Below are 14393 nucleotides of genomic sequence, written 5' to 3' on the forward strand. Positions count from 1 at the left end.
GCCAAGGTGACGAAGAAGAAAAATTAGGTATTTTATTTCAAGCGGACCCCTCAGCCCCCTTTGAAGATTTATTACCTGAGGAAAATGTAGTTGGAAATTTTGATATGGAAATACAGACTGACGATTTTCAAAAGAAAGATGTTAGTGTTCAGACCGAATATAAGTTTCCTAAAATGATCCGAATTGATACAGACCGTGAACTTAAGGTTCTTCGGACAACAGCTACCCAAACCAATCCTGTCATGTTTGAAGATAACCTTACTCTCCAAGAGAAACTGCGATATTTGGACAGTATAGATAACGTACTCAGTGTAGTTAGTAAAGTTAGGTGGTCAAACGGAGATATTAGTAGTGCAGATTCAGATGGGGGCGAATCGTTGAAAGACGATTGGTTAGGTTACGAACTAGAGAAATTACAAAACGAAGAAATAGCGAAATTACAAAACGACAACCCGGAGTCTTCTCCTGCGTCATCCCTGGAGGCTGAGTCAAAATCTTTGTGGAACTCCGAAGAAGAACTCCGATATGACCATTGGAATCCTCCCACGGTCTCTACTCCCCGATCAACGAACCAAGACCCTCCCAAAGAGGACGCTAACCAGAGAAATGACCCCGTCGCCCCTGCTCCAGTTGAGAGGAGGTTAGGCGAAGAGACGAAAAGTGGTGATGCTTTTCCCTCAGTTTGCTCCGACCACCAGAAGCAAATTGAGAAAGAAGAAAAAGAAAATAGCGATTCCTGGTCTGAAAGTAGAATAAACGAAAACGTTGGCAAAATCTTTGATTACGCGGAATTTGGTGCGTCTGTAATTTGTTTAGATGAAGTAAAAAATAGAGACGATCCCTCAACCTCTCCAACCCAAAGAGAGTCTAACAAACTAACTGATACTGTTAAGAATAGTGGTTTACAACCTTCAGCTAGTACTAGTTCTAAATTTAGCTCCTATAATGAACCTAGTGAATCACCTGCGACTAAAGAAATGAAAAAGTACCAACAAGAGGAAAAGTTAAATCCCTTACAGATAGTGTTCATTTCGCCACCTAGTAGTGTATTTACACCCATGGCCCCCATGGAGAAATTAGAGTTTAGCAAAGGGGAAAAGACAGAAAAATCAGCATTTAGCGAACAAGATAGATCTTATACCTCAGAATTTAGTTCAGAACAAACCTCCGAGTTAGAAAATAGAAGCGTAACTAATACCGACTATAGGTCCGTCTCTGAAAATTTCAACACCTCGGTTTCTTTAGACAGGTCCTTAGATCTGAAAAATGAGCCCGTTGCACATTCATTCAGTGAAAATAAGACCTCTGATAAGCAAAAATCAAGTTTTCCGCCCTTTTTAAAAGTAGATCCTGAGGATAAGCCTCACATAAATTTAAAATCTGAGCAAGAAATTAAAACTAGTCCGGTTACCGAGCCATCTATACCATATAGTTTTGAGAAACCTAAATTTACGGATACAGTAGTAACAGGCAAAGTTAGTAACCCTCCTCCCGAGGGTGACAATCAAAATTCTACTATTGATGCTAAACCACAAGCCTTTAAGATTTATCCGAATGTTGAAATTCCCTCCTTCTCTGGTAATAGACATGAGTGTGTGGAGCTTTTCCTGCAAGAATATGAATTAGTGGCTAGCATATATGAATGGTCAACCCTAGAGATAGGAAATTACCTTCCTTATTGTCTGAAAGGGGAAGCTTTCTCCTTCTATTTAGTAAACCTAGCAAACATTTTACCTTTAAACTATAGCGAGATAAAGGAAAAACTTAAAAAGGCTTTTCCTAGTATTGAGTATACTGCAAGATTAGAATATGACGTTGATACAAGAAAACAACAACCCAATGAAAGCACTTTAGCATTCATTTATAAGTTAATAAAGGATTTGAAATTTTTGCGAGGTTGGGTTAATGAAAGTGAATTGATGAGTAAACTTAGAATGAGTTTGTTGCCAGACATCCTAAATAAGCTGATGCTTGAAGTGGATGATTGCGATGATCTCGAACAGTGCTTACTATATCTTAGAAAATTTCACACAGCGCAAAGAGTAGTTAGTCAAAGGAATGGTTATGACATAATATGGGAAAATGACCGCTTGGATTGGTCTAGCATTAAAGAACAACACCAACCAGAATTTGTACAGATTAGTTCTTGTTACACAGATGAAGTAGTAGCAGAACCGGGTTACAAAACGTATAGGAACACTCACCAAAATACCTATGGCCTTGGCCATGGGCAGGCGCAGCTTTGTACAGTCAAGATAAAAATAGGAGACCGCTGGGCGCAAGCTCTTATAGATTCTGGCTCTGAAATTTCGATAGCTTCGAAAACCCTCTTACCTCCAAAATTTCCACTAACTGAAAGACTAAAGGGTTATGTGAAACTTCGCGGCGTCGGTGCTCAGCCCACAGATTACATTCCTGTGGTGAGAATAGCGTGTTGCTTTAAGGATCACTTAAAAACAACCAAACGAAGATTCCTAGACGTAGCTATAGTTAACCCACAGTTTTGCGCCTATGACGTTATTTTGGGGATAGATTTTCTGCACAAGTATGTCACCACCATTCATTCCAAATACATGGAATTAGCAGATAAAGACGGGAATCATGTTGAAGACCTATGGTTCACAGTCCCAAAAAGTACATATGGAAATCGTCATGGTGTGATTCATACCTTAGATTTAAAACATGTTAAACGATACCCACCATCAGTAGGAAAAAGATCGTTTAATGATTCCCAATCAAAACAGAACGGTAATGCTGGACAAACGGCTTACTCTGTCCCCCCTCATGGAAACAAACCAATTTATAGGAAACGGAACCTCTCATATAAGAGAAAGGATCCGTCTCCAGAATTGGTCACCGGAAATCACATAAATCCTGTTGTTAGCGTACCCGATAAGAGACAAAAACTTCATACTGAAGAAATTGCGTCCCGCGTATTCGTGTGTTCCAGGGAAACTACAAAATTTCCCTCGGAGCCTACGAATAAAACGAATGGGAAAGTCAATAGACGTAGGAATGCAAAACGTAAACAAACTAAGAAAAGCAAGGTGTCTTCCAGTGCTCCTGAGCTGGAACTTACCAATTCGCCTGACTTAGAAACAGAGGAAAAGAACCTATCCAACTTTGACCCTCAGCCAGGCCCTAGTGGAACTTCTGCAGTTAGTTCCACAGATAGTTCGAATACAGAGATTATACCGAGAAAGAAAGAGAATGCGTCTTATGCGACAAGATATAACACAAAGAACCAACACTCTGTAAAGCCACCCCTGGCCTCCCAGGCGCCTCGTGAGCCTGTAGAGGAAAAATCAGACAGTGGTCAGTTAGAGTCATTAGAAAAACAATTGATAACGCAAGGAAGTGAAAATAATCCAGCAACTCTCCCTGACCTAGAGAGTTCTGCCCAGGATCATAGTCCGAAAAAGGTTGTGCCAAACCCCTTGGGGTTAGGCGACGAACTTTTTGATATCTATCCGTACACTACCTACAAAGTACACCTTCCGACAAATGTCCGCGTGCCGTCCAAGGCTTCATATGACATAGAAATTACCGCACCGACCGGGAACGTGCATATTTGGGAATTCTTACCGTCCAAAGGAATTCGATATTGGCACTCCTGTTTGATCCCGAGAGGTCCAGTTTTTACTGACAATGGAAATATTACTCTGACTATTTTCAATAGTTCAGATCGAACCAGATCTTTGTCTAAAAACCTTTATCTAGGGAAACTTGTACCCCAGGCCGAGTCCTTAACTGACGAAACGGAGGATAACGTACAGGCCGTTAATCAAATCATACACCTTACTAACAAAGATGAAACAGATGACGTGGAAGTCCCTGAACAACCCCAGAAAATCCCCCAAACAAAGGAAGAATTAGCTCAAGCACTAAATATTGGCCCAAACTTAAACCCCAAAGAAAGAAACCAATTACTGGACTTATTGATGGAATTTAGGGACGTTGTAGCCTGGGACAAGTCTCTTCTGACTGCGGCTACCGATAAATTTATGTGTCCCCTAGAGGTCATTACAGATATACCTGTTTCTCATCCACCCTATAGAGAAACACCAAAACAAAGAGAGATAGTCGCGGCAGAGATTCAGAGAATGTTAGATAGCAATATTATCCGAAAAAGTCAAAGCCCATATTCTGCACCAATTGTGATAGTAACTAAAAAAGATGGCTCCCCGCGTATATGTGTCGACTTCAGAAAACTGAACTTAATATTAAGGCCCAATTATACACCAGTGCCGCGTATAGATGATATATTAGCATTTCTGAATGGTACCAAATACATAAATACGCTCGATTTGCAAAATGGTTATAACCAATTATTAATCCGTCCGTGTGATATAGAGAAGACTGCATTCATCTGCAGCCGTGGAAAATTCGAATTTTTGAGACTACCATTCGGACTAAGCACGGCCCCGGCTCTTTTTCAAAATATGATGAACGTTATCTTTGGTGACATTATGTGGAAGTATGTAATTTGTTATTTAGACGATTTGGTTTGTCCTAGTCCTTCTTTCTCAGATTTAATAGAAAGAACGAGAATTATTTTATCTCGACTCCGGGAGGCCAACCTAAAACTCAACCCTAAGAAATGTTACTTTGGTTACGAAGAAGCCTCTGTGCTTGGTCACATCGTCGGTAAACGAGGAATTTGTGTAGATCCCGCAAAAACGGAAGCTATAGCAAAGGTACCATACCCGACTACAGTCAAAGAAATACGTAGTTTTATTGGACTTTGTTCATTCTACAGAGCTTTTGTCCAAGGGTTTTCTACTATTGCCAAACCACTCATTTCATTGACTAAAAAGAATGCCAAATTCGAGTTTGGAGAAACAGAAAAACAAGCATGGGATACTTTGAAATCTTGTCTTATATCTGCTCCGGTCCTTGCCCACTTTAACCCGAATCAGGACGCCATAGTCTATTCGGATGCCTGTCAAGACGGAATAGGCGGATACGTTGCACAAATTAAAGAAGATAACAAAAAACACCCAATAGCCTATTTTTCAAAGTCTTTGTCCCCAGCGGAGCTCAACTACTCCACGGTTGAGCTTGAAGCGCTAGGAGTTACTAAGACAATTTTGCATTTCCACTTCCTATTGGCTGACCGTCCCTTTATTGTGCGGACTGATGCTCATGGTATATGTTACCTAAGAAACAATAAGATGCTAAATTCTCGCTTTATGCGTTGGGCAATTCGTTTACAACCCTATCAATTCACAATCGAACACATCAGGGGCCGCAATAACGTGACCGCCGACTTTTTGTCAAGATGTCCGCTAAAGGATGAGTTACCCTCCAAATTTGGTCAAGAAGAAGATTGTGCAGACGTGTGCAACCTAGTGTTATATCCCAAAATAGATATCAAAACAATGCAAAAAGAGGACGATAAAATTAGAAAACTAATACAGAAGAAGAAAGATAACCCCACTGATCGTGCTCTAAAACCCTATGTCGTAGTTGACGATGTGTTATATCGAGTCATGAACAAAGATAAGAAACTAGTGATACCGGAAAAGGCTATTCCCGACATATTACAAGAGGCCCATTCGTCTCCGCTGTGCGGAGGCCATACGGAATTTTCTCGCACTTATTCTAAAGTAAATAAACGTTACTATTTTCCCAACAATGGGAAAATAGTTAAGGAATACGTACGCTCTTGTGACAAATGTCAGAGGGTGAACATCCCTAGAGAAAAGAAACAAGGTTTCCTTCACCCTTTACCGGTAAAAGAGGAATTGTTTTCCCGCTGGAGCTTAGATATTTTTGGCCCGCTACATAGTAGCGCAGGCTACAGCTATATCTTAGTTATGATAGAATATCTCAGCCATTTCGCAATATTAGTACCGCTACGAAATATTAAAGCCCCGACAGTGGCTAGGGCCATGTTGGACGAGTTAATCACGCGTTTTGGCCCTCCTAAAGAGGTACTGACGGATAGAGGAAGTAATTTTTTATCAACGATAATGGCCGAATTGAATGACTTATTTAACATTAAACATGTTCGAACCGCAGCATTTAAACCGTCAACGAACGGGCTGTGTGAGCAATTCAACTCTGTCATTGCAAATTTCCTAACTAAGTACACGGCTAAGCAGCCTACTAAGTGGGCGGAATATGTCCGCCTGTGTGCATATGCTTATAATGTGTCACCCTCACCCATTAGAAAATACTCCCCATACGAGATTGTCTTTGGTCAAAAGGCAAGATTTCCCACTCAATTGGACACCCAGTATCAATTTACAAAAATACAGGAACACCAGAAACAATTGAAGATAATCCGTAAGTTAGCCCAGCAGGCCATGACACAAGTACAGCAACAGACTAAGTTGCCCCTTGAAGTGCTATCAAAAAAAAAAAATAAAAAAATAAATCAGGCAACACAATTGAGTATACTAGTCTACATCATTACATGTTATCCCATTTGGCTTATACTATAAACAATGAGAACTACTCTTGTATTTTTATCGTTCATCACAGTCAAACTTTAAAGCGCTTCACGCTATTTTTTTTTGTTTGAGTGTATATAATGTCAAAAATTCTTTCATTTCTAGTTAAATAAACTTAATAGCCTGCGACAAGCACATTTAACACGTATAACTATACTTGTACTCAGTACCGTAAATACAATGGTAATTAGCAAATCATTGGATTCACAAAATCTTACTTTTCTTTATACTATTAGAAGCTGTACTCATAATCGGTTCGAAGTCATGCTTAATAATATGGTTCGGAATTGTTTTTTTTTTTAAAAAAAAAATTTATAAAATAAAATATATATACTATTGTGAGTTCATGCAAAACCCGTTGGTAGATATAAGCTAGAAGGAATCCATGGTTGTAAGGTTTCATCCTACAGAGTTTTAATCTAAGAATTTGTTAATGGAATTGAGTAACATTAATACGTACTATAGTCAGTTATAACACATGAAATCTTACAATCACGCTCTCTTGCAGTTAGTCGTGCATAATCTCCAAATCCCTCAAGAAAGTTTGTGTTTTAGTTTCCTAACACCTTGTGTAAGGCCAGTTCTATATTAACCCTTTAACTCCCAGCAACTTGCCTTGGACAACCGTTTCTGTAACCGAATAAACATGCCAGAAAGATAACTTTCGACATTTTTTTTTTTTTTTTACCGAGGTCGGCGGATAACTGTTACACAGTTGTGCCTCGTAGTCCTAAGCCGGACTTCAAATTATAGGGCGAGACGCCCGCGCTTTTCAAATTGTGTGTGCAGTAAAGAAAAAGAGAGATAGGGAGAACGGAGTCAGGTGAGGTCCAGATTGAATTATCAACCTGATGCCTCATTGACACCAAACCACACGCATGTAATAGTGGTATGACCCTGGCTTTGATTTTACTCAGGTCACAGAGCCGGGTCCTAGATGTAATATTTAGGGAATACCACGCAAGTGATAAATACATGCAATCTATTGTGTAGTTAGAGTTAGGTATAAAATAAAACTATAAAAATAAATGTAAAATAGGAATTTCAATCCCGGCGTGATAGAGAAAAATCATAGAAAAACCTAGAAGTCTTAACCACTATTGAGCATGCGCGTGAAGAAGTCTCTCCCATGCTCGATGAGGCTCGTGACGTTGCCTTCGAGCTACGTCAGAAAAGGCAGAAATGCGTGGGACGAAGCGCCTATATAAACAAGGCTTGTCTGCCGCACCGGTTGATTCGACGGACGGACGGCTAACAGTGAACTTCGCTCTGGTTAGGGACGCTCTTCATAAGAATCAGGTATGTGCTAATTTTTTCTAAGTTCCCCCTCCACACGGGAAGAGCACTTTGAGATTGTTTAGTGATCAATATGAGTTTTATTTTCAAGTTCCATCAATCTGAGACCACATTCCCTCTTCGAGACTTAACATTTCTTCCTTTCGGGCCAATGCAAGTTGCGAGGTACAAAGTTCACACTTTACTATTTTCAATAACTCGCGGTTTAGCATAAAAACCTTCTAGCACCCTTTGAGTATTATGGGGTTGTGCTCCCACTTGAATAATGTAGAAAAACTTCCAAGTTGTAACTCCAAGTAACCGAGTTTGTTAAATTGATCTGTATTCTTATTTTATTTTTTTTTTAAATAAAAAGTAAAGTGAAATGGTCTCTTTGATTCAGTCAAGCTATCCCACCTAGTTAGATTCAACTCACAGTCTTCAAGTGTTACCTGGGTTTCGATTCCTAGTACCAAGCTCTACCACTGATAGTGCACTTTCTCATCATCTTCGAACCAGTAAGCCGAAAACGTTTTTCGAGACCGAGGCTAAAAGGGAGTTGGACTCCAAACCAACTTTGTAATACTGGGTGGAGAGTGAAGAAGTGATTTTAATTACAATTTGACAAAAGAAAGTGTACATAATTGCTACGCCAATTCCAGAACCAAAACATTATAGATAACATTTTACAACAAGCTGAAAAAAGAAAAGGGGGCCCCCAACTCGAGGCCCCTTGAAGTGCTATAAATGTGGACGACCGAAGCACTTGCGTGCTCAATGTTGGGCTAAAACTCATATTTCAGGGACACCCCTTACTGACAAAGCCCCTGCAGTCCGCCCACAAAAGCAAACAAACACCCGTGATATGCAGAATAAATGGAACCCTAAAGTAAATGGAGGAAGGCCAAACACCTTCGGCCGGACTTCACAGGGTCCACAAAAATCGACACTGACTACAAGGAATCAGACTAAAGAAAATAATCCTTCGGTTCCACCAAACAAGCAGAAATAATAACCGATTTTTCTTTTTCTGGTGAACATTTTGTCAGGTTTGACCAATACTAGTTAATCGCTAGTATATAAAGGTAAGGACAAATTTGGGTAATAAATAAATTAAGGTTAAAAATAAAATAAGGTAGATTAAGTGCAACCCGACCATGGCAGCACCAAGGTCCAATGTTGTGTTTTCCCTTTAATTATAGAATTTACATTTTGACATGGCACATTTCTGGGAAGAAAAGGAATTCCTACAACTGGATAGCGAGGACGCGGAAATAAATGAAAGTGTAAGCCAAACGAACAATTTTCACATTGCTCCCGCTTATTTCTTCGCGCTGGAAGGCCTTCAACTAGCGCCCGGACTTCAAATATACAAGGAACTATCAGTTTTGATAGTGCCCCCACGGACTAGCCAACAGCTACTAGAGTTAAATCCCATAAATTATATATTAAAACCCTATATCACCCATGATCAACTTACCCCAGATCAACAAATTACCGCATGGCTTTATGAACAAGTCCAGTCGCTAGAGTATGACCAAGGAAAATGTTATTTACATGAAGCGTTAGGCAAAATTAAAAACAAGATCCCAATGGGATCCACGGTGTTCGTTTATGGCGAGCCGACGGCAGCCGCCTTAAGAGAAGCATGCCAGGAATGGTTTATCCTGGACCTTAAACCTTTGATTAATGTTTCCTTAGACCAGTTGCCTGACCCCATAGTACCCTGGCCCCTTTCAGAGCACTTACAAAATCATTTTGAATGTGGAATCCAACAAGTACTAAAATTACACAGCTGGTACTCGAAAAAGATAGAATCACCCTCCTGGGCGGATCCATTTTGTATGTTAGAGGACCTAATTTCCGAAGGAGAAGGAGAGCGGTAAAGCCATAACAAAGATTAATACTTGTGATAAACCATAAGATCCTCCCACCTTACACTTCATATGTACCGCCTTCCTCTTCGATAAATTGTGGATGATAACGGCTCCTAGATCCCCGATCTGGAAAGAGATAGGAGAAAAGATTACTCATTTAACAAAAATAAATAAATAAATAAATAGGTAACTAAACAAATTAAGGCATGACATAATAGTAATAAGACTATTAGTAGTTAAGTCAAATAGAAACAGACAACTATCCCCTATAAGTCACAATTCATTTACAATGACCATATAATTATCGTTTTATCTTTCGTAAAGAGGTCAAACAGTAGAAGGTCAGTCTCAGGACAAGTTTGTAAGTTAAAACTTTTATCACTTAGCTGTACGCCCCATGCCGCTCTTCACTCGCATCTCTCAGCGGAAATATTTTGCAAAATCCTTTGTGGCTCAAATTCTATCTTGCATAAATCGACAACTGCCCCCGGACTTGGTATATGTCCATTTATCCTTAGATTTCCTGGAAGCCCTAGAAGTTATCTGCCTTAGCCTAATATACCGACAATTGTCCCCCAAAGCCCTTGCGGATACGGTTAATAATTTAACGGATCAAACAATAGCCTATCTTAGGTATGTCCAGCATCGCTCGATGGATACAGGAACACTGTTCTTGTTGTCTCTCTCCGGAAACGGATATTCCTACGGGTTCCAATTCTGAAAATCGACGCTGCCATATCACCACTAATAGAGGTAGTGTCATTCCCCTACGAGTGTGGACGTACATAACATTGTGGGAAAGAAAACTCTGGGATAAGCTATTTGGATTCATTCCCTCCCGACAAGCTTCTAAGATACTTCCACCCTTTTTTCGATACTATCTGCGACGCTATCTTGCGTTTCGATATTGTCAGATAGGAAACCTTATCCTTTTCAAGGGATGGTTAAAACTTTTTGGTTTAAGAACCACGCGTTGGATGAGAAGTGTGTACGCTACGTACGGGTTTGCATTTCGCATATTCCTGGTAATGGGAACAAGTGATGCAACCCTCCAACTGCAAGTCGCCTCCCGACCCGTCACATGGAATGAGGTTTTGGAAGAGAAATACATTTCTTTTTAACCGGTACCTTAAGGCAAAGAACCCCTAAATATATAAAACCCACGGTCAGACTATACGTGATTACTCTACCTTATTAATATTAAACATATCCCTGTTGATTTGACACAATAGTTGATGGTCCAATGCAAATAAATAAATAAGGCATTATTATCATACCGTCGTAAGCCGGGTTTCTCGGCGATATGTTATCCTATATAATTGTTTCTGTTTATTGTTTCTTTCAGAAAAATGTTAATTCGTCATTATCTTTTTGTTATATTGGGAATTGGAAGTTCTTGTCTTCCATTATCCAACCAGGAAAGCGTTCTTCCTGTACTTGCAAATGCAGGAGTGTTTTGGGAACTACTAACTTCTCAGGTACCCTATCATAAATTAGCTATATTGGCTTATACCATACCCATATACAATCTACCTCAGTTGCATGATGAATTCAAAACTCTTCAGCAAGCGTTCACTTCCGGTTATTGCGATCAAACTAGAGAGGCATCTGAACATTCATGTACATTGTTGCAATCAATTGTAGAAATCCAAAAGATCACTGACTTACAATTGCAGCAAGAATTTCTTGACCTCACAGCATTTCGAACAGATAAAACAAAACGTGGTTTAGATTTCATTGGTAGCTTTCTCTCTTGGTGTTGTAACACTGTGTCGAAAAGTACCTTCCAAAATTACGTTACCAACCAAAGAAAAATGGGTGAATTGTTAAATCAAATAGTAGATCAAATACATTCAGATCATCATAACATACTATTAACTCGAAACTCTACAAGAAATTTCTCTACCCAAGTGAACAATACTGTACATTCAATACAGGATAAAGTGAAATCGCTTCAGAAGGCAGTAAATAGGGTAATCGAGCAAGTAGCTCGTAATCATAATACCGCATTGTCAGTGCAAGTTCTCACCCTAAGCAAGCTCCTTGCTACGCTCCAATACGAGCGCCAACATAAGGACATCCACACTGCTTGCATTGAGGGAAGTATGTCGTTAACAGCAGTTAACCCCAAACAATTAGCGCGTGATTTACAGGTTTTAGCGCTTCGACTTCAGAAACAAGAATATTCATTGGCTATACCACAATCGGAAATATTTCGCTACTATAATTTACGTACAACCACCTGTCATTTTGTAGGAAATAGTGTAACGTTGATTGCCAAAATTCCAATCACTCGTGGGGCTCACCCCATAAAATTATTCCGTTTGATTCCATTACCATTTCACTACCAAAATCAAACGTGCAAGGTAATACATGAACCGGCCCTACTGGCTACTAATTCTGAATATGAAACTATTTTAACCGACTACGATATTATCACGTGTTTGAACAAACCTGATGGACTTTGTAAAATACCGGAAATAACACGTACATCTTTCCAAGCTCCGAATTGTATCTATCATTTGTGGCAAACATCTTCGGTCGCGAAAATCAATCAATTTTGTGCATTTACTTGTTATCCACACGTACAACCCATTATCACTCCCTTGAGTGAAGACACCTATCTTATTACTAACCCTCCCCGTCAAATGACCATAATATGCCCAGACAAGAGTAAAAGTCTTAAACAGGATCCTTTTACTCCTGGGTCTCTCAAAGTTAGTCTGCACTGTAAATGTGCATTGGAAATTAATTCTCAATTACAAATTCCTCCCCGTTTCCCATGCCCCAAGGACTCCATCATGGATCCTGCCGTCAAGCGTTTACTACCCTTAACTTGGTTACCCTTAGAGACTCTTAAATTACCTAAAAATCTCTTAGGTGAATTGGAATTCACCGACCTTAATGCGACATTAAACCAAAACTGGTCAGTAAAGGTAACCTACTATGAGCCGCCATTACAATCTCATAGGCTAACCCCCATCGCACTTCCCCAAACAATTAAAGTATCAGATATCAGTGGCAGACCGTATCTTACGATTTTGTTCGTATGGAACACTGTTCTTACCTTATGCATGATTTATATAACCCTTCGTTTAAAGAGCACTCTGTGGCCTCTTCTGCTTACTTACCCCCAGCCGGTGAAAGCTCAAGGCATTATTCATGAAATAACAGAACCACTACTTTATGCCGTTATTGGAATAACAATTTCGGGAATTATTCTATTTTGTTGTTATAAGACACTGTGTCTTCGAGTTTTTTCTGTTCTTCAAAACCCCCCTCCACCTACCTCCCAACCCCTAGAGGAACCCTCCTCGAGTCAAGACCGACGTCCCCCAGCCCCTCCTCGTAATACTAATTTATGACTAGCAACAATCACGTTACTATTGCTCGCTACTGGTGAGGCGCATGCTCTAAAACTTTCAACCCTTGCCCATTCTGGCGTGATTACAAACAGTAATCCGCACGTTATCCTTTATGATTCATCGTTACCACTAGTACTTAAATTTCTATACGAGTCGTTCGTACCGCCCGATGGACAAAACATTTGGGACAAACTACCTCCAAATAATCTAGAAGTACTCATGCAAGATCATAGTCAGCAAGGCTATGCCTTTGTCTTTGTCACGAAAGTCCACATTAAGCAAGCTTGGATTACTACTTCACAGCTCCAAACCTTTCTTGGTAACTTAAGGTTAGCTCAACATGCGTCAATGATTCCATGGAAAACCTTACGAACTGTTCATAACATTCAAACGTGGGATCAATTGATTGCATCATGCTTAACGAATTCTATCACCCCTACTTTACTTCCTCCTGATTTACTACTTAACTTAACGTATGATCTAGCCCACCGGCTTAAGTCAACAGCGTATAAGTTAGTCATACCCCCCTCAAATATTTCGATTCTCTACTCGTATAAACTTAGTGAATATATCATTGCGCCTACACAAGTCATCATGACTATTAAAATTCCTTTACGACAACGCAAAACTACCTTACAACTCCAACATTTGCGTATTATTCCTTTCCAAAGGAGTAAGGAAGTTTGTCATGTGGATCTACCTATCCAACATATAGTAACCCGATGGCCGTCCAATAAACTTATGACCATAGATTGTAATTTTTCAAAGGAGACCATTTATTTAGCCCGTAAATTTCAACCGCACGAATTCTCCATAATACCCTATCTCCTATCCCTTTTGCACTCAAATTCTTCGGCCATCCGAAACAATTGTCCTCTAAAATGCAAATATCTCCCATCGGTTAATTTATTTCACCGGTTAAATTTCACTACTGTCACGATTCTTGCCCAACGTGGATTGTCAATTCATATTTCATGCCCAGAAACGAACATTCCAAATATAATGTCCCCAAATGATTATGGCAGTTTTTTAATAAATCTTGGTTGTCAATGCTCTGTGCGACTACAAGGGGTTGTTCAACAATCTATTTATCCTTGCATTACTCATCACGTGGAAAAAGCACGTGTTGTAAAACTAATTCCTGTGCAATGGCTTCAAGACATACCCAGTGAGACCGTACCTTTCATTTATCACCCATGTACCCTTCGTTCAGGGTTCCCATCTTCAGAACCTATATTAACAGACTATTCGACAATGTTTCTCATTAATATAGTATTTATGGTAATTACCTTGGTCATCGGACTGTTGTCTGTTATTTTTACTGGCATTACACTGCGTAAACGTGCTCTAGTACGAGCTCGCCGTCGACCTTACTATCAGCAACAATCGCCGCCACGATATTTAAGTGTTACTGAATA

At 39.8% G+C, this 14393-nt stretch overlaps 1 long non-coding RNA gene across 1 annotated transcript in view; it reads left to right on the forward strand.

Annotated features, from left to right (window-relative positions):
- The window catches only part of LOC145676623 (uncharacterized), a 273732-nt gene that overhangs the window by 35881 nt on the left and 223458 nt on the right, over positions 1-14393 (forward strand). The window lies entirely within an intron of this gene.

Source organism: Thermobia domestica, unplaced genomic scaffold, assembly GCF_964235325.1.
Source record: "Thermobia domestica unplaced genomic scaffold, izTheDome1.hap1.1 HAP1_SCAFFOLD_247, whole genome shotgun sequence".
NCBI classification, from domain to species: Eukaryota; Metazoa; Arthropoda; class Insecta; order Zygentoma; family Lepismatidae; genus Thermobia; species Thermobia domestica.